The 22,311-nt window shown below is 42.6% G+C and overlaps 1 protein-coding gene across 1 annotated transcript in view; it reads right to left on the reverse strand.

Annotated features, from left to right (window-relative positions):
* TSPAN5 (tetraspanin 5) overlaps positions 1–22,311 on the reverse strand; it is a 168,021-nt gene that overhangs the window by 31,832 nt on the left and 113,878 nt on the right. The gene's annotated exons all lie outside the window — the stretch shown is intronic.

The following is a 22,311-nucleotide window of genomic DNA, read 5'->3' on the forward strand; positions in this document are numbered from 1 at the left end:
TCATTGTAGTTTGGGCCCGGGCTGGATTCGAACCCGCCACCTTAGGTGTATGTGGCTGGCGCCTTAGCACTTGAGCCATAGGCACCGAGCTAACCAATAAGTCTTAATGCTGCCTTTCAGTGGAGAAGGGGAAGAAGACAGGGTGGATGTCCTCACAGAGCTGGGGCTGGCACCATTAGAAAACAGAGAAGCAGCGGCATAAGTCTGGGAGAGCTTATGGTCCTCTCTTTACCATGAAGCTATTATCAACCGCCCAGGTCGGAGAAGGCACTCAGAGCCCTGATTACCTCAACGAGCTCTTTATCAGGCTTTCAAAAGGTACTAAGAATCTCATCAAGTTCAATAACCACCCCCCCCAAAAAAAACCTAGATACTTCTGTTTTTCAGAAACATCAATTACTTATAGTTCAGGATGTCCACCACTCTTCTTGGCTTCACCTACGACAGGAGACACATGAATGACACATGGGATTGTGTTAAGCACCCAGCCCCAAAGCGAGGGTGCACCTCACACACGCCCACACATCTCACAACTCTGCTAATGAGCAGCGGTGAGGAGGTGGGTAGACTTTCCATTTTAATTAGTTCCCACTGTGTTCCATCCATCTAAAATATACATTTTTCCTCCGCATTTTAACACTTCTGAAATCAGAATGGTCTTATCATAACATCAATGGCATCTCAGTTTGTTTTTTCCCCCTTGATGACACTTAGAATAATGGTGTGTTTTATAAGTAGGGTGCCAGAGATTAGATAACATATTGTATGCAGCTATCCCCGGAGGAAGAGCTCAGTGATCAGGACTGGGTATAACTGACCTGGAGGAAAGATACATTTTATTCCTCCCTCATCTTTATTATCAATAGAAACTCTGAATTTACTCTCCAAACATTGAAGAGAAAAAGGAGTGGGCAGGTTGACAGGCAGTTTCAGCCTGATGGCAGCAGCACACATTGTTTATTTTACTAACATCTTGATTAAGTTAAATGTCAAGAAAGCTGTCTATTGAGAGGGGTGTGCAGAGAAAAAGGGAGGGTGGTTATTTTTTTACAGTTTCAGGGAAATCTGAGAACTGTCCACCTGGCAAAGGGTTTCCGCCAGTCACAGCAGGGTGTTACTGACACTTCGTAGGCAACAACTATAAATCCCAAGGGGACTGAGATGACAGCTATCACAGAGGGAAAAGAACAGACTGAAAACAGACCAACAATTAGCTGCATGGAACACGTGGTGGTGGTTTTTTTTCTTTTTTTTTTTGAGAGACAGTCTCACTATGTTGCCCTCAGTAGAGTGCTGTGGAATCACAGCTCACAACAACGTAACTCTTGGGCTTAAGCGATTCTCTTGCCTCAGCCTCCCAAGTAGCTGGGACTACGGGCGCCCGCCACAACGCTCAGCTAACGTGATGGCGTTTTTAAAAGACCTTCCTGAGCTTGCCACAATCTCTTGACACTGAAGCAAGACAGCATCCAATATGTTCTGGGCCCTATACAAAAAAAAACATGCCTTGATTTGGCAAAAATTGAAGACCCCCTTTCTTCTTACCCTTACTCCTACGGGGGAGCTGCCTGAAAAGTATTTAGAAAAATTTCTTGTTTCGACATTCCAACAGATAAACTGTGGTCAGTCCATCTATTGCCCTGATCAGAGCACTATTTCATTTTATGTTTCAGATTTAAAATAAGAAATGATTTCCCCAACGACTCAAAGGGACCTGGGACTCTGTGGTACTAAAATAAAACAATTCAGCATGTTACTCTAATACATATGGAGGCAAAGCAGGACGACGGATTGCGTGAATAAATACCCAGGTTCCATTAGATCTAGAAAGCATAGGAGTGCAAGGTTAAGGTTTCAGGGGCACCAAATTCATCACAGAGAAACGGCTGACTTGTATAATGCTGAAAGCAAACGGCCGATTGGATGTTTTCCCTGATGCAGCCTTTAGTCACAGTGTCACCACAAGCCACAGGTGGGGTGCTGTGGTACCTGACCAGTGTTTTTCAACTTTTTAAAAAATCTCATAGCATGCTTAAACCTACAAGTTAAACTTCCATGGCACACTTAAATTATGTTGATCACAAAAAAAAAAGGGGGGGTGGCACCCATGGGTCAAAGGAATAGGGCACTGGCCCCATATACCTGAGGTTGTGGGTTCAAACCCAGCCCCGGGCCAAAAATAAGAGTTTAAAAAAAAAATACTTGGCTCAGGGCCTGTGGTTCAAACGGCTACGGCGCCAGCCACATACACCTGAGCTGGCGGGCTCAAATCCAGCCCCACCCACCAAACAACAACGATGGCTGCAACCAAAAAAAAAAAAAATACTTAAGTGTGTTTTGAACTTCTTTTGAAAATTATTTAATTAGTGATCTTTAAAAATTTTTGCAGCACACCTAAGATCCTCTCCACTGGCTGAAAATCACCACTCTAGACGCTGCTGCAGAGGGTCGGGTACGTGCCTCCCCAGGGCCCTGCCCAGCTGCTAACATTTACTCATCTTCATCACTTGCCGGGCACTGTGCTTAGTGCTTTGCATGCGATGTCTCTTCACAACAAATGTACTTTGAAATGGGCACTACTATTACTCCCTTTTTAGGAAAGGGAAAAGGAGGCCTACGGAGTTTAAATAATTTGTTCAGAGACACATGGTTTGAGAAGAAACTCAAGCAAGAACAGTACAAGTCTCACCAGTCCTGATAAATTCCCATTTCCTCCATGATGCAGAAGGCTGAGGCATTAGGGCTAGAACTGCATAGCATAGGATTAGGACATTACATATCCTTCCTTCAGCAAGCAAAGGGGTTGAGGACAGGGCAAAAAGAGACAGAAACCTTGCCTCCACATAAAAACTGGTTCCCCACTCTGGTGCCTACACGGGAGTCAAGTGCAGGAACACAGGGACTGAATGGTGGGTCCACCTTCCTCTCTTTCATGGACCGTATAGTAACTTGGAAACCAATGGCTTTCCATAAAGAAAGAAACAAATAGAGATTTGAAGAAGACTCACAGACAATTTCCATCATAATCTTGCTCCTGTGTTTCCTGCTTTAACTGCAAATTTCCAAACAAAGGTTTAGGAATTTGGAAAAAGAACACAATTTGAAGTTAAGGGAAACACTCAATACCTAAGCACGCAAGCCCGGGCCTCAGCTCAACACATACCTTCAGAGCTACATCACTGTGCAATGTCCTCCCCATTACTCTCAGGCCATATGTTTTGTTTTAAAATCAAGTTGTTCCAGCTCCAAATAATTAAACAGAGAAGAGCCAAAAATCAGGCCTGCAGCACTCGAGGCACAGTCAGTTTTCCCTTTCCTTCCCACCTCCCAAAGAAAAGACGGCCATAAACCAGCTAACTGACCTCATTCTGAAACCCAGGGAGGGCCTCTCACAGGGAACGGCTGAGAACGCTTCAAGTCAACCCTTCCTTCTTTTGAAGCAGAAGTAAAAACATAGTTGAGGCATCTTTCTACGTGGCAATATGTGCAAGTGTGCAGCACAAATGTTTGTCAACTCAATTTTTGATATTTTAAAACAAATAATAATTCTGCCAACATTTGCTGAATGCTAAGTATGGCTGAAAACAGTCACGTGTCACTTAACGATGGGGATGGGTTCTGAGAAATGCATCATTAGAAGACTCTGTTGTTGTGTGAATGCCACAGACAGATGGCGTGGCCTATTGTTCCCAGGCGACAAACCACACTGCGCTGAATACCAGAGACCTTTTTGTCACTAAGGACCAGTTTCATGGAAGATAATTTTTCCATGGATCGGGAGTAGGGAGGATGGTTTCAGGATGATTCAAACAGCATTAGATTTATTGTGCATTTTATTTATGTTATTATTACATTGTAATATATAATGAAATGGTCATACCACTCGCCATAATGCAGAATGAGTGGGAGCCCTGAGCTTGTTTTCCTGCAACTAGACAGTCCCATCTAGCAGTGATGGGAGACAGTGACACGCCAAGTATATTGCTTACATCTTGTCTACTCCATAATCCCATCATCCTTGCCGTCACTGCAGAAAACTCTGCTTCACCAAGACAGGATGCTGGAATCTGGAAGCTGGGTTTTCAGTGCTTTTGTGGCAATACCAGGGTGGCAATTTTGTGGCAATACTGTAGTCCAGAACATACGGAGATTTGAAATTGTCTCCAACATACTTTTAAGGCCACCATCATTTGCGATCTCAAGCAGCTGACCCTCTTCTGCCACAGACAAAGTCCATTCATCTGGCTTATTCACAAATCTGTCCCAGATCCATTCCTTCCAATTCTGGGGTTTTTTGTGGTTGGGAAGCGATGCTCACACTCTTTTGAAAGCTGAGATAGGTGACCATGCACCAGCTGGGAGAAAGGCAGCCCTGGCTCAATCTCTTCTCTGCTCATGTTTGAAGCATGTCAAAAACCTCAATGTTCACTCATTGCCCCCATAATTCCAATTTCACTTCGAATGCAGCCGCTCTGTCTACAAACATGAACACAGCTGTCATTCTCCCTGAAGTGACAGGGAAACCAGAAAGTGGCCCAGTCATGGCAGCTACTCCATCCTTGCACACACCAACACAAAATGACCAATTCTGTTTTCCTGATAGGTAATCATTCAAAGACTTGAACAGTTCTGCAGCTGTGGTGTTGGTTGGCAATACAAGTGCACATAACATATCCTCGCCTGCATCCTCCTGAAAAATATATTGCACAAAACAAGCATTGCTGCCTTGTTGTCAACAGAGGTAGATTTGTCAACCTGGACAGCGCATGGTGGTGATTCATTAATCCTCTGTAGCAACTGCGTCCCAATCCTCTCTGCTATTTCATCAATTCATCTAGTACAGTGCCAGCTGAAAGAGGAACATGTGCCACCTTTTGAATCTCATGCAGCCTCTCCTAAAAGCTCACAGCAAATGTCCCTAGCAGCAGGCAGGATCAACTCTTCTTCAATAGCAAAGGGCTTCTTAACGTTACCAGTGCTGTTAGCCACTGAGAATGATGCTGTCAGGGCAGACACATTGGATAAAGTGGTTGCCTTCAATAACTACCTCTACTCTTTGTGTTCGCATTTTTTTTTTTTTTGAAAAATTCCAAATGCTTTTCTTTTAAGGCAGGGTACTTAGTCTCCATGTGGTGAGGCAGTTTTGAAGGGTTCACGGTTTTGCTGGATAGCTGGTCAACACGTATTATCTGGCTTGAAGAATGAGAATCTCCCATTGCAATGAACCTGTAATTTACTTAGAGCTCTGGGTATTTTCTTTTAAATGCAGCTTTCTTTTTGTTGGTAATCTTAGAGTCTTCTGCTGTTTCATCATTGGGTTTTTTCCCCTTTTCAAAGAAGCTCTCCAGCGACATTCAGTTTTTACTCATTTACAAGCTAGGGTTAGCTTGTGGGCTTACCAAAACTGTGACTGAGACAAGTGTGTATTTGCAGGAAGGAGGCGAAAAGGGAAGTGGGAAATAAAATGATGGGCGGGTACATCAAGTTGCCGCTTTAAAGCCTGCCACCAGATGCAGCTTAATTGTCACTTGCTGCTCACTGATAGAATTTTGATCCAAGTCTGCAAGCAACTGCAGTCAACCCTCTCTGCTAATGACAATCGGTATTTACAACCACTGCCCAGTGCTAGCATCACCGCCTCCGTTCATCAGGCATTAGATTCTCATAATGAGCACGCAATCTCAAGCGTTCACATGTGGGCTTTAGAGCAGGGTTCACGCTGACCTGACAGGAGGAGGACCTCAGGTGATGCAAGGGATGGGGACCAGCTTCATTTGCTGACTGGCTGCTCACCTCCTGCTGTACAGCCCAGTTCCTAATAGGCCATGGACAAGTAATAGTCCATAGCCTCGGGGGTCCACAGCCACAGTGGTAGGCAACTGAAAGACACTAGTAAGTATTTGTGTATCTAACACATACCTAAATGTAGAAAAGGGACAGTAAGAACATGGTATTATAATCCTATGGGACTACCACTGTGTATGTGGTCTATCCTTGATCAAAAACAACATTTGCATGCTTGCCCTGTGTTCTATATGAATTAGCTAAAACAGCACTGCCGATACAGTCACCTAGCTATTGAGTATTGAAATGTGGCTACTTCAAATTGAGCTGCGCTGGTTCAGTGTAAATGATAGCCTGAGTTTTGAAGACTTACTATGAATAAAAAAGAATATAAAATATCTCACTAATACTTTATTATTGATTACATGTTGAAATTACATTTTGGATGTACTGGGTTAAACAAAATGTATTAAAAATAATTTCACTTATTCCATTTTACCTTTTAAATATAGCCAGTGGAAAATGTAAATTATATATGTGGTTTGCATTATATTTCTATGGAATAATGCTAGTCTAAAGAATCACACAACAATGCCATGTCTAGGTATGGTTATTATCCCCATTTTACGATAAGGAAACTAAGTCTTAGAAATTTTAAATATTTTTCCCAATATCACACAGCTGTCTGAGTCGGGATCAGAGTCCTCAACCCAAGTTCACAATTGTCAGAGTACTTTCCTAGTACGCATAAAATGCTTGTCCACAGAGCCAGCCAGAGATAGGAAAGTGTAATGGAACTTGTGCCCTAAGACTCTAAATTGCTTTTTTAATATCTCAGCATCACAGGTACTTTTTCCTGCCAGGGAATGAGCACAGCCTGCAGTGGAACCAGACAGAAGGGCAGCTGATGGAAGCATGCCAGGCTTAGCAGGACGAGAGCCAGCAGAGCTGACCCTTGGGAACAGCTGGCAAGTGAGATGGCCCCAGGACACGATGAAGGTGATTAGGCAGCTCTGGAAGGACACATCTGACTCCCTTTTCTCTGAAGCCTGCAAGAGCAAGATCTCTTCTTCCATATCTGGATGTTTTCATCCTTGCTGAACTTCCAACATCTTGGAAATGAGTCAGTGCCCTGCTAACTAGTACAAAAACGGTTAAGAAGCCATTCATCCATCCACCCACAATCTTCAACAAATCTTCCTGAGTTCCTACGTTGTGTTAATCAGTGCTTTCTCTTGAGATAAAACAGGAGTCCCTGTCCCCAGTGAGCATACAGTCCAGTAAAATAATCAGATAATCAAAGGGCAACATGTGAAAATGCCCCAGTGAAGCTCCAAAGGAGAAGTAAACAAGGCCGAGGAAGGCTATAAGCGGGAGGTCTGACTCCCAGAACCATCAGGAAGGCTCCTGAGTGGGGGTCTGAGGCATAAGGAGGACTTCATGGAAGGGAAGAGAGTTTCAGGCAGCGGGAAGAGAGTGTAGGAAGTCCCCACGTTGGGAGGAGCATGGCAAGCTAACAGGTCTAAAAGTGACTGGTGTGGAGCTCAGAGAATGGGGCAAGAGGGGAAGGTACCCACAGGTCTGCAATTAGAGATGACGGACCAGCCTGTGTAGCCCTGTGTGGCACCTTAAGGAATCCAGTCACTCCCCTGAGGGTAGCAGGGGTGGGCTAGGCGCCAGGCCTCTAGCAGGTCTGTGCTTTGGGAAAATGAGGATCTGAGAGCAATTAATACCCCTGAGTCCAGACTGGACCCCCAGGGAGTTGATTATGGTAACACAGGCAGGGCCTGATCATGATGGAAATGGGTGTGGTGGACCGAATTGAGAGATATTGAGGAGCAAAAGTGACATTTTCAGTGATGACTGGAAATGATGGGAAGGGGGAGGGGTAGAAGACGGAGCTGCTGAGGACAATGCCCATGTTTCTGGCATCTTCTGCACGGAGACCACAACACTTCAAAATTCTGAACTCTTAGGTCCTCTTTGACTGAAATGACTCTCAGGGGCCCATTTCGTAAGCAGCTTAATCTACTGGCATTTCTGAAGAACAGTTTTCCTTTATAGGTATTTTGGCTGCTATCTGAATTCTCTTTGAAGCAAAGTTCTGTTTGCATACTTTAAAAAAATGAATGGTTTAAAAAATCTCTATATATTTCCACACCCTCTGCTTGTTTTATCCATACAAAGAAGTGGTTATGTATATAATGTACATCAAGTTCATGGGCAACTCTTAAATTAACGCTTAGCAATCCTCTTTGCTTAAAAAAAGATAATTATATCCCCAGCATCTGCTTAATATCCCATAAACATACTCAAAATAATAATTCACAAGGCAAAGAGAAAGAGTGCCATTAGGAAAAGATGTATTTTCTTGAAGCTGTAACCCTTTTTTAATTAGTATATTAGATATATTTTTTAGATAGTAGATATTTTCTGATACTTTAGCCTGAACACAGTGCAGTTCTGGTAGGGGTAGGTGGGGTAGAGAGGTCCAAACTATGGGCTAAATACTTATAACAAGATAAATGTCTTTATGGAGCAGGGACTTATTTATTTCAGAAATAAAAGCCTCTAGGCATAATTCTTGCCATGGCAAAGGAGTAAGCCTGACCTAGTGGAAAACTCAATATGCAAAAAGTCAATCCCAGTTTTGCCACTGGGTCCTGGTGTCCCAGTTTGTATGTTCAAACTGTCCGGAATCCTCATGACAAGGTGGTGTGACTTGTAAACATCACATTCCCCATTTGGGCAGAGTCACCATCTGTCCCTTCTCTTCATCCTACTTGGCTGCCTCCTCTGTGTGGCTTGAGCACACCTGGCTTGCTGAACCTTGACTCTAGGGCTTCGTGGTTCCAGGATCTTGGGATTGTCACTCATTTGGCAAATATTTACTGGGCACCTACTACAAGCAACACAGTCATCTAGGGTCTATGGATATATCAGTAAACAAAACAAAGCATCTGCTCTTGTGAGTTGGCGTGTTCAGGGAACGAAAGGCCATAAGAAGAAGCATAAATAAGTAGATTGTGCAGAATTTTAACAGGTGAGAAGACAGCATTGTCAGGGGATTGATTGCGTGGCAGAGGCTAGAAGAGGCATTGCAATGTGAACAGAGAGCAGACCAGGGAAGTCTCCCTAAGAAAGCGAGGCAGAAGCAAACCCAGGAAGGAGGTAAAGGGCAGATGTCAGGAAACAGCACTGAGGGCAAAGGAACAGCTGGGTTCAGCCTGAGGTGCAGTGCTCAGCAGGCTGGAGGGAGGGGCCGGAACACACAGGATAGGCAGCAGGCCTGTTGAGTCCTCTGCTTTCTCCTCTGAAGCCAAAAGAACCCCTGAAGGTTTCTTTTTTCTTTTCTTTTTTTTTTTTTTGAGAGAGAGTCTCACTCAGACACCCTGGGTAGTGTGCTCTGGCATTACAGCTCACAGCAAAATCAAACTCCTGGGCTCAAGCAATCAATCCCCTTGCCTCAGCCTCCCACGTATGCGTATTTTTCTATTGCCACCATGCCCTGCTAATTTTTCTATTTTTAGTAGAGACCGAGTCTTGCTCTTGCTCAGGCTGGTCTTGAACTTGTCAGCTCAAGCAATCTACCCTCCTTGACCTCCCAGAGTGCTAGTATTATAGGTGAAAGCCACCGTGCCCAGTCCACTGGAGGGTTTCCTGACTTCCTAGAGCCTTAGTGTCCTTATCTGTCAGAAGGAGATAATAAATGGCACCTAAGGAGTGTCACTAAGTAATTGCAGGGGCCACACACGTGAGGACTGAGTGAGATCCAAAGAACTGTTCCAGGTGTCTGGTATAGTTAGTGTCTTATAAACTATAGTTCCCACCCCCTTCGCCATAATATTTCTTAACCTCCCCCTCAATCCCCACCATCTACGACTGGTCAGCACCAACTCCAGCTTCAAGTCCTGCTTCCTCCAAGTCTAAGACAACACCCTTGTCCACAATGATCAGATGCTGTCCCGCCTGACCTTCTGGATCACTTGCTGCATGTACTCTATCTGATATGTATGCACACACATACACACACGTGCACAAACACAAACTCACAAGGGCTGAAAAGAGAGTTGCAACCCCAGGTCAGAGCACAGGGCTGGCAGGGACTGTGATCACCCGGGAGAACATGCACATACAGAGTGACAACAGCACCTCCAATTATCTCTTGAGGATCCTTCTTGAGGGCACCAGCTTGTGGATCCTTCCAGGGGCAGGGTCTACAAATACCTCTTCATTTAAAAAAAACTAACAAACTCTAGTCAGAATACTGATACCATATTTAATTTCAAATCTTTTCTATTTCTTTTCTTAGCACTCTGCTTCAAGAATTCTGGGTGAATGGCCCCAGAGTTTTGAAATCCACTAATTTTGAAGTCCCACATTAAAAGAAGTTTCTCCCCATCAAGGCTTCTAGATGCATCTTTCTTCTCCTTGAACTTATGGCTCCTTATTTTTGCATGATATTCTGTGTGAATATAAATAGGTTTAGTTTTGTTAAATCTATTTTTTATATCATCTTCTTGGAAGAATATGGGATACAGAAGATAACCAATATTGACCAATATTGATCCAGGCACCTTCTTGATTTATATCTTTCTTTCTGAAAGCTGCCCCACCCAAAGGGTGAGTACTAGAGCCACATAAAGGAGGGCCATTCCTACTCTCTGGACAGATGATTTCAGCAAGGTTGGACACGTGACTCAGCAACAGGTTGGGCGTAGTAATTTTTGTCAGCCTCAGTCTCCCTCACACTGGAACAGACTGGGTGGGATGTACCCTGTGCGCTATGAGAGAACCCGCAGATGCATAAAACAGAAAAGAGATCAAAGGTAGCTCATGTTCTGACTGTTTCCTGCCCCTTATCCCTGGGACCATTGGCTGCGCTTCCTGATGCTGGGTTCCTATCATAAGTAACCCTCTCCCATCTGAGCTCAAGCTATCTCAGGGCTGCCTGTCCCTTACAGCCAACAGAGTCCCGCTACGGTATATGTGTGGTTGGTTTGTCCTCCCCAAAACTCAGGTTGAAATATGATCTCCGACGTGGTGGTATTGGAAGGTGTTTGGGTCACGGGCCTGGATCCCTCATGGCCGGCTTGGTGCCTTCTCAAGGTAGTGAGTTTCCATTCCTTTGAGATTGGATAGTTCTCTGGGAATATATCCATTCTCTCAAGAGCAGGTTGGCATACAGTGAGGCTCCTCCCAATTTTGTCCCTCTCCACATGTCTCCTTCCTCTCTGACCCTCTGTGCCACGCTATGATGCAGTGGCACAGAGGGTCAGAGAGGCCCTCACCAGAAGCCAGCACAATGCCTGCAGAACTGGGGCTAAGAAAATCTCTTTTCTTTATAAATGACCCAGTCTCAGGCATTCTGTTATAGCAATACAAAACGGACTAGGACAGGCCCGCAGACCAGACTGATTTCCTTCATGCTTTACTTCTGTGAACTACAAAACACGCAGAACAGGCATGAGACCAACGGTGCTCAGGGACTAACAATGCTCTGGCACAGCGTGCGGTTCTTTCCAAATAACTGGGTGGAAATACCAGTTGCTCTGAACTGCCAGGCAAGCTGTGGTTACTTGGTGTGTGAAGGAATACATAATTCAGCCGCACATCCACCCGAAGGAAAGGGCTGCTCTCTGCTTGTTTGTTAAATTATGGAAGCAGAATGATGCAGCTAAAATGCAAGGGACAGCTCTCCAATCGACAGCACACAGTAGAGCCTGGGAAAGGAGCGAGACGGTGCAGGGGAGAAGGCCTGTTCCGAGGTACCCAAGCACTGTGGACCTGTGTCCTCTCCTCCGTTTCCCCAGAAGATGAAAGGGTACTTTTCCTTTGAACTTGCATAAAAAGACCAGGGAACCCCTTGAAGAAATGTCTACAATCCAGGAATGGTCTTGTTTGGAAACGCCTTTGTGCGAGTTTGAAGCTTGACATTTTGGCAAGAACTAATAATCTGAGATGGGAGCGGGGAGAAAACAAAGGGCGATATAAGTGATCAAACCGATATTCTTCTTGGAAATCACCCAGGCAATGTGAACGTGGAAAAAGGCACATGCGAGCTCAGTTGGCCTCTCTGGCTGGGAACAAGGAGACTGTAAGTTTATAGCCCACTAATCTTTGTTAGTCTCAGAAAAAAGGTGGCCTGGGCGATTCCATCTATTAACTCCCCAATTAGATAAAACCAAGGCTGAAAATGTTTGAAGGCTGAGAAGGACCAAAGGATAACTCAAGTGCTTCAAACCAGAGGCAGGAGAAGTTATCAATAGACAAATATCAGCCTTTGTGGAGAATAAGCTCCTGCTGTTCGGGTTAAATAGCAGCTTTGAAAGTTTCTATCTCACTATTTTTGCGCTGCTGAAATTTATCTTGATATCTTTTAAAAAAAATCTTAGGCATGATTTAAGGGTTAATGCAAATAAAAATTAAAATAGGATTACTCTTCTTTAAGACACAAGTAGGATTATAGGATTCAATTTATTTAATGAGTATCTTCGGTACACACTGAGGGTGCCAGGGATAGAAAGGTGAAAAAGATTAACAGATGATATCTCTGCTTAAAGAGCTAATAGTCAGGCAGGGGTTGGGGGGCTGGGTGGGAGACATAAATAAAACTACAACTCAATTACAGGGAATGGAGCCTTCCCAGAGACATATATGGGCTGCCATGGAAACACAGAGGCTATGCAATCATTGCAGGGGTCAGAGGAAGCTTCCTGGGAAGTGACACTCAAACTGTATCTTAAAAGAAGGCGAGAGGAAGACTATCTCCTACAGCAGCAACAACTTACACAAAAGGATCAAAGCCTGACACAGCATGTCCCTTCAGGAACCTGTAATGGTTCCAGGGCTGGGGCACGGACAGCCCTCAAGGCTCCAGGCAAGCCACAGTTCTCCCAATGCAGTTCCCATACCAGCAAGAGCACCAGAGAAGTTGATAGAAATGCAAATTCTCAGGCAGCCTCCAGACCCACTGCATCAGAAACTCTGGGGGCAAGGCCCAGCAAGCTAACAAGATATTGACAAGCCCACCAGGTAACTGTGATGGGTGGTGAAGTCTGAGAACACCTGGGCTAGAGGGCTAAGTGAGGCTGATTAGCATGGTGTGGGACTACCAAGCTCCAGGTAGCCAACTAAGGATTTTAAGCAAGATAGTGATCAGACTTGCCTTTTAGAAAAATCTTTCCAGAGCAGTGAGACTGCAGGCAGCAGGAGAGATTGGGAGGCCACTAAACTGGAGAGAATGACACCAGCTGAAAAAGGAAGTGGCAGCCGTGGCAGGATGAAGACAGCAGACTCAGAGGCAGACTCCATAGGACTCAGCACAGGAGGCAGCCCAGTGGAGGGTGAAGACCAGGGCCCCTGAAGCAGCATGTCTGGGTTTGAAACCTATATATGTTATCTTAGGCATTCACCTGACCTCCCTATTCCTCACTTACCAAATCCATAAAATTCATTCTACAAAAACGTAAGCTCCACGGAGCAGGAATTTTTGTCTGTTTAGCTCATTGTGTATTACCCAAACGCAGAACAGTATGTGTGGCTCATTGTAGATCTTAAATAAATACTTATTGAATGAAAGAGGGAGGATCCTGGGGAAGATAAAGAAGAGAGAGGAATCTAAGAAATATTCAGGGTTTTTAGCTTAAGCAACTTGGTAGGCTGTTGGTATCACTTTCAGAGTTAGGAATGCTGGAAGTAGGTAACATTTTAGAAGAAAGATCAGTTTTAGATTTTAGCTTTAGACATGTTACCCCCAATATGGATATCAGATGATGACGTGGAAATATCCTGGTACATACATGTGGGAGTCTAGAGTCTGGACAGCAAGGTGGCTCCAAAGTCATACTTAGCTTAGAATTCAGGTTCTACCACATATGACGTGACATTAGACAAGCAATTGAACCTATCTGTCCTCCATTTCTTCTCTTCCAAAATACAGATAATAGTGGTATCTATCTCCAGGGGTCACTGTAAAACTAAGATGAGACAAAGCATGTAACATGCTTAGCAAAGGGCCAGGCATATAGAATATGCTCAATAAATACCTGGCATGTGGTTACCGTTAGAAGAGGACCAAGGCATTATCCTGGAGAACACTGAGGTTTATGGGGGAAGTGCAGAGAGTGGACCTGAAGGGAAGATTGAGAAGATGCAAATAAAGGGGCAATGCAAAACCATGGAAGGGAGGTGCCCCTCAAGCCCATAGGGCACCTATGCGTTCTGGAGGGAAGGGCAAGCTCTGCGAAGAAAGGGGGAGCATGAAACAGTCAAGACTGCTCATATTCCATCAAGTTGAAAGGAAAACATTAAACAAGAAAGCATTAAAAAAAGGTAACTGCCCTTAATTCAAACAAGTTCCTGACTCCAGCACCACCACCACCAGACAGACCCCTGGTGTGGCCTGGCAAGACCTGAAATTAACTGAGAGGGATGGAAACTTCCTGGAGCTGGCCTGGGGTCACCTTTGTACCAGCTGGTAATACTCTTTGTCTCCCGTAGGAGAAAAAAGTGAGGCCAAGTTATGCAATGTGTTCCAAAGACCAGCAGACTGGGTGACGGGAAACCCCAGTTGCAGAGCCAAGCTGGACGTTAATTAACTCGCTATGTGGCCATGGTCAAGTCATGGAATGCTGTCAATATCAAGTGTCAATAACAACACTGGCCCTGAACACACAGGACTGGGTTACCAAACACAAGGGGAGACATTTGAAAAGAACATGCTACGGAGAGATGATACATTCAAACAGCACATCTGACCCATCTGTTCAACAGCAGAGTGAGATACACACTGTAGCTCCCAGCTGTGTCATCTGATATGTACGTCACCCTTAGAAATCAGAGCAGATTAGTCGCTCAAGGAATCGGTGCATATCTGGTACCTGTTTCCAGAGTACTTTGTGTTGGGGGACAATTCTTACACATGTCTGCACCTCTTACCAGCAAGGCACTGACTGGAAATACAAATGGGCCCTTGTCACAGGCTATCTTTTCAAGAAAGTCTGTACAGCAGACAGCCTTGGAAGGTATAGACTGTTCTTTACAGAGCAAGATCGGGCAAGCTTACCGACCATTATAAAAAATTGGAGTTCCCGAAGTTCAGAGGTCCTCACCTATAAAACAAACCACTATATATCTAAGTGTCATTTGGTCCTCTCCACATTACCCAATAAGGATTATGGCTCAGGGAGAGTGCACAAAAATGCTGATACTCTGGTTGTTGGTATTGTGTGATGAATAAATAAAGTCCTATGTTCTGCCCCAGGAGTCTGGTGTCTTCTGCCAGCATCCATGACTCTGTGGCAGGGTGAGTTATTAGCTGGGATATAAAGTTCTAGACACTGTGTTATTATTTTACAGAAGTGCGTCTGGTGTTTTCCTCCCACCCAGAAGATTGTTCTCCAGCACCCACGACTTGCTCTGGCCTGTCCTGTTGGAAGTGAGCTCTGTCAAAGCTGAGGAGGCTGCAGAGATATGAACTAATAGCTATCTATGGCTAATATTTAAAAAAAAACTTAACACAAATGCTCTTTGCATCTAACATCTGCATACATTTTAAATTTTATTTTGTTTTTTGTTGTTTCACTGATAGAATCTACTTTCTTTTTTAAGAAACAAAAGCCATGCATACATTTACAGAGGTAAAAATAACTTGTTACTAACAGATGTCTTTGCCACAGTCAATGTATTCTATTTTCATTTCAAAAATTTCTCATTTGACTGTAAACATTAAAAATTCCTAAGAGGCTCGGCACCCTCAGCACAGTGTTACGGCGCCAGCCACATACACCCAGGCTGGTGGGTTTGAACTGGGCCAGCTGAAACAACAATGACAATTCCAACAACAACAATAAAAAAAATAGCCAGGCATTATGGCAGGCACCTGTAGTACCAGCTACTTGGGAGGCTAAGGCAAAAGGATCGCTTAAGCCCAAGAGTTTGAGGTTGCTGTGAGCTGTGAGGCCACAGTATTCTACTGAGGGTAACATAGTGAGACTCTCAAAAAAAAAAAAATCCTAAGGAATAACTGCATTTTTCAAGTAAATTTTAGTAAACATCTGCCTTAATTAGAAATAACTGTTAAAGAACACCAGGAGAATGTAACTTCATTCTTCAGAGATTATACAGATTTATCTAGATTGCTGTGTACCCATGGACTATACACGTCACAGTTAGGCAAAGCCACTACAGAAAACTATATTCCAAGTACACTGACTTCTTGTTGGAATTCAGAAGCCTTCTTCAAAATGAAACCTTACTGATAATACTAGTAACAAAGGCAGCCAAGAAATCATCTCTGAGAGCCTCCAGATCTTATTAAGATGAGAACTGGATTTCCTCCCAGTGGGCCTTTTAAAATGCTAAATCCTGGCTAGCAGAGTGGCCCAACCCCCTCCCCAGCACTCTGGGAGGCCGATGCGGGTGGATCACTGGAGTTCAGGAGTTCAAGATGTGTGAGCACAAGCGAAAGACCCTGTCTACTAAAAATGGAAAAACCAGCTGGACATAGTGGCAAATGACTGTAGTCCCAGCCACTTGGAGGCTGAGGCAAGAGGACGGCTCAAGCCCAAGAGTTTGAGGTTTCTGTAAGCTATCATACCATGACAATCTACCCAGGGTGCCAGAGTGAGACCCTGTCTCTAAATAAATAAATAAAATAATAAAATGCTAAATCCCAAGAGAAACAGTCTCCTATCCGATATGTGCTGTGTAGCCTCCTTATTCGCTATCATGGAAGTTACAGTTCTAATCAGATCAAACAATCACAAAAAGAATAACGGCAGGTGCCTTCATTTCAAATTCTTTTCTACATCTCCATACTCATGTTTAAAATCCCTTTCGTACTTTTACTGAATTGACGTCATCTTTCTGACGCTTTATATTCAATCAAAACCTACAAAATCTTGAGAGATGAATGCAGGATACATGGAGCACAATCAGGAGATCCAAATCCATTGATTATCATGTGAAAGAAGGCCTGGAGGCAATTAGTGCTTTGTTGTGGATGACAAATAACCTCCACATAAAATGTCCTATACACTGAGGCATCTTTGATCGGTCTTACTGGCTCAGTGACTCACAAAGGAAGAGGGAGGAGGGTGTCTGGAAACAAAAGGGCAGCCTGACGGCACCATTTAGTTATTTATTCTGTATGTTCAGCTCAGTTTTTCCTCTTTCCAACTTTTCATGACACTATAAAAAGAAATGGAATGGATTCCTTTCAACCAAGAACATCAGCAGTGCATACTAAGAAGTACTGGCTTAATGCAGAACCCACACAAGCCACCAAATATCAACCTGCTCTCTCTGGTTATGTATTTTTAACAAGAGAAATGGGTTTGGACAAATCACTCTTTTATAGGTTCTTTTATAAAAGAGTTTATTACATAGACTCTAGGAAATTAATTTGCATTTAAGACAAACCATTCACAGCTTCAAGCTAGAAGGCTGAGTTCTCACCAAGCACTGCCTTGGAAGCTATCCATGTGTGTGCACTCTGGAATTTTCATTTTCTATTAGAATTGTTGGGAAGAGTCTCTTGATGAACAACAGCATGAGGGATATGAATAAGGGGCACTTATTTCCTTTCGTTTAAAAATATTCATAACTTTTGTGCTCGCTGAATAAAAGCAGTGTGATATTCAAGTGACTGAAGATATAAAGAAAGGTGCTGAAGATCAACATGCTTCTAAAACGATTTATTAATTCATATGAATGTAAAAAATCAGTATGGAAATGAAAAGCACTGATAATTTCCTCAAGTTAAAAGAGAAAGTATAAAGGGACTACATGAATTATAAATATTTAATAGCAACACAACCAAATAAGCCTGACCTCGGGTGACAAACCTTGGTTCAAATCTGGGCCCCAGAATTTACCAGACATGACCCTTAGCAAGTTGACAAATTCTCAATTTTTCCACCTGTGAATGCAGGCAGTAATAGCATTCCCATAGGATTGCTGTGGATAATTGATGAGTTAAGGTATGTGTTTTGTGTACAGTGTACACTTAATATCAATACACTATTATTGCAATTAAAAATATGATGGGAAAATTCTTTTAAGCACAAAATAAGGTCACTTTTCAGATAAAATGAAAACTATTGCATCATCTGCACATTATTCAATTAATCTGGCAGATTTTTATCAGAACTAAAATAGAGTATAATGTGGGGAAAAAAGATTACAAAGAGGATTGAAAATCTTTCTTTTTTTTTCCTTTCGCAAGAAACTTCTTTTCATTTTCAATATAAGATTTCATTTAAAGCTGTTTAACCAGAGAGGGTCGCCATGGGAAAGTAAACCGCTGACAGAATACATTAGGTTCACATTAATTTATAGTGGGAGCATAATGCTTATGAAAAATAAGCTGGCGGGAAGCCCATGGTTTGCCCTTGAGCCCCAGCCAGCAGGGAAGTTTTGTGCAATGTGATTAGTGAATGAGGAGACCCTGGGTGATTAATTAGTACTCCATGTCAAGCCTATCAGACGGGCTTGCAGCCAGTCACGTAAATAAGCCACCTGATTTTAACTTCCTCATCTCAGAACTGACTTCATGTGAACACGACTTTGTCAAGCACATTAAATATTGAAGGAAGATTTTCTCCAAATCTCCTTTAAGACAAATCCTGCTTCCTTTAACACACATTTTAGCTCTGGTAAATGGCAGGTTAGAAGGGAAAGACTCTAAATAAGGAAGCTTGTCTGCAAATTCTCTGAGTACTGAATTAACCTAAACTCATTTCTCAAATCCGTATAACGGACGCTCAAAAGAGAAAAATCTGCCTATGGCTAAAATCTGAAATCTACTACCTAGACCTAGATGTCCATCAGTCGTTTTTTTAAGAAGTCCTTATAAAAACTTTTTCCAGACTCTGCAACACAGTTATCAGTGGTTGTGTTAAAAAATCGTTTTTACTATTTGCTTCATTACATGTTTAATGATCTGTTTTTGAACTTTTAATTTCCCAGATATTTTTCATACATATTTCATCAAGGCATTGTCTCCAGATAGATGTTGCTATGGCCAGATTTGTTAGTCTATACGGCCACATGCGTAGTTTTCTATTATCCATTACTATTGCAGTCAAGCTCTTTAAATTAGATTAAAAAGGGAAAGAACTAACTTTCCTAAATTAAATCAGTTCCTTTAAATAAAGTCAACCTTTAGTAGATAGCTTGTGTAAACACGAAATGGGCCCCACTCTCTCAAAATCTCATCGAGATTAGGCTCTCAAAACTGGGCTCCAAACGGGGGACACAGTGAACATCAGGTCCTTAAATCTTGTTGTTTCTGTCAGTGTCACTTTGTTACAATGTTGATGAGGAGGAAAAAAAGACTGATTCCTGACCAGTGCTACCATCTGTGTGGAATCTGCACATTTTCCCCATGTCTGCACGGATTTTCTCCAGGTACTCAGGTTTCTTCCCATCCCCCAAAGGTGTGTATGTTTAGTTCACTGGCTGTCCGAGTGGTCCCAGTCTGAGCATGTGCAACAGCGCTCTTCGCTGGGCTGGCATCCTGTCCCTCCCAGGGCTGGTTCTTCCCCCCTTGCTCCCTGAGCTGCTGGTATAGGGTCCGTCCACTCAGAATCCTGAACTGGAATCATTGGGTAAATAATTCTTTTGTGTGTATTAATCTTTCTTAGATGTACATATGGCGCAGATTTATTTTAATGTTTAATTAAGAAGTGTTTGGGTCTTTATGTAGAAGTCTGGCAGTATTTTTGTGAACAGAAATATGCCATAGGAGCTTAACTCTTCCTCATTAGCCCAGGGTAAAACTGGTATTATTATAAATACATTATTGTTTTACTTAAAGTTGCAGCTTCCAAATGGAAGATATTACGTGAAGGCTTACTGTATAATTAAGATAAAAATATTGTATTCTGGTCTATACAATATTTTTTCATTGCAGATGAAAGGTCCCATATGAATAAAATACTGTACATAAACACCGTCACATACAGGCTCTATAGATCAGTGTGGACATACAAACATTTCTAGAATTGTCTTATGCTGCAAAATACAGGTCTCAAAGGCTAAAATCATTTGTTATATGCTGCAAAAGTTTAAGGTTTAAAAATACCAGGTTGAGCGTCATTAAAGAGGAGGATGATTTTCTCCCAAACACTGTTAAAGCTGAAAAGAGCCTCTGAAATTCAGCAAAGTCATGTCAGGAAATAGGAAATTGAGAACCTCCACTTAGACAGAAGCTAGAATCCTAATCCTAACCTAATACCATTCTTTTTTAGATACACAAGAAATTTAGGGCAGTCCAGATGAAAATATCTGGTCTAGCCAGCAGTCGGGGTGAGAATCAACCGTCTCCCAAGGGTACACACACAAGCTCTAATTTTATGGCTTTCAAATGTCAGCACAAAGCTAAGAAAGCACCCAGGACACCACGCTATGTCCACAGGCTGATAAATGACAGCACCACAGAGTTCATGCCCTAATGGTACTTACCATCTCACCACAGAGGTATGTTATAAATCAGTAATTACCATAAAAGCCAATTTGCAGTAAAGGCCATAAATGAAACAGAAAAAATGGGAAGTTCAGAAAAGGCCACCAGATGCCAAGATGGGGAGTATTGCATGAAGTATAGGATAGGTCTTGAGGGAGGGGAGGATTTCAAGAAATGGAGATGGAGCACCTTCAAACAGCAGGTTGCAACTTGCTTGCTATCGGTTTAATGAGTGGGGACCAGCATTTTCTTCCTCAGTGACATGGAACAGAATGTCATTTTGTGTGGCAAGATAAACTACTATTTCATGAGTCTTGTTGCATATATAGAATGTATTTCATACTGAGGATATTGGTCAAAAAGTTGACTCTGTGTCTACGGAAAATGAAGAGTGAAGTTTTCTCTCTGGCTAGAAAAGAACAACTTAGTTGTGAGGTCATTCCAGGCCAACATCGAAAACATAGCATCAAAGAATTCAGATTTTTATTCTGTGGGGACAAAGAGGCCATTATAAATGTGTAGTTTTTTTTTTATCTTTTCTAAGTTTTATTGACATTGGCTGTGCTTCGTACCTCACACACATGATCTTGCTTAATTGTCACAACCTCTCTTTGAGGTGGGTATTATTGCCTGCATTACAGAGAAGGAGAGTGGAAATCATAGAGGTTATATAACCAGCCCATAAGATGAAGCCAGGCCTTTTTTAATCCAAAGCTCATCATGTTTAAAAGGACACAAAACAAAATTATGAAATGATCAGAGCTGGGCTTTAGAAATATTAATCTTGCAGCTTCAAAGAGCTAAACTGAATAGATGTTAGACAACTCTATCATTAGCAGGGTTTCTTTTGATCACTCAATTTCAGAGTCAAAGAGCAATTTAAATACACTCCAAATCCTAGGCAAAAACTGCACCAAAACCAAGAGTTAAAACTGTTCTTAACACCCTCAGAAAGATTTAAGTGAAGGCTCTTATTTCTTAGTAGTTATATTAATATCTCCCTACTTCATTCTGCAGCAATGAGGTTAATGACTGTTATCACTTGAAAATGCTTTGAAGAAAATACAAAAATAGGTAAAAAGTCAGAAGTGTGCCTAAAGCAGAAATGCTAACATAAAAGGAGTAACCCACTGCTTTTCTGAAACTCACTCACTCCAGCCCTCAGTTCTCCTCTCAGACGCTCTGTCTGATCCTACCTACCTCCGGGGACAACTGTGAGGACTAATGGTGTGATCTGTGAAGAGCTCAGAGCTCCCTGGAAAAGGAAGGCTGTAAGAAGCCCGGATATTATCACTAGAGGCAGCTGAGAACATGCCAACAGCCGACTCATAATATAAAAATGTAAAAAAGAAATAACAGGAGAGAGGATAATGGTGTGTCTAATTTAAAGGGGAAAAAAGCATTTGGAAGTAGCTCTTTCTGGTGAACATGGAAGATCCGGGTATTGAGCAACGCAAGAGAAATATTCTTTCTCTCCTTTCTACCAAAAGCAGCCCTCACACCAAGAATCAAAAAAGGTCCTCCATATTGTACTCCATAATTGTACACAGCTATGATTTAATAAAAAATAATTTTAAAAAGCCCCTCCACATACCCAGAGTAACCTGATTGCCCAAAGGGCAGACAAACTAGGAAGGTTCAAGTGTCCAACATTCAAGCTGGATAGAGAAACATCAGCTGTGCACAGGGTTCTGCCCATCGCTGTACACAGTCTGATCCATTCAATGGTCTTGACTTACCCAGGGACCCACTTTAAGAGAAAAAGGTCGTGAACGCTCCATGTTGACTTCCATCATTTTTTATAAAAATATTCCTTAAGTGTGCAAAAACATAAAGCCAGCATAAAATCCTACATGAATGTATAAATCAACGACAGAGAACACTATCAAGCCAACAGAACTCAAACTAGCCACAATAATTAAATGTAACAGATGATGTTTTTCTGCTGTCACTAAAACACTGATGTAGCATCCAGCCTGTTTCTATATTTAATCTGTTTTGCATCTCGACTTTCACAAATGTTTACATAGAGAACACCTGTTTACATAAGTACTTTG

This window comes from Otolemur garnettii, unplaced genomic scaffold, assembly GCF_000181295.1.
Source record: "Otolemur garnettii isolate 467f Iridium unplaced genomic scaffold, OtoGar3 scaffold00137, whole genome shotgun sequence".
NCBI lineage: Eukaryota > Metazoa > Chordata > Mammalia > Primates > Galagidae > Otolemur > Otolemur garnettii.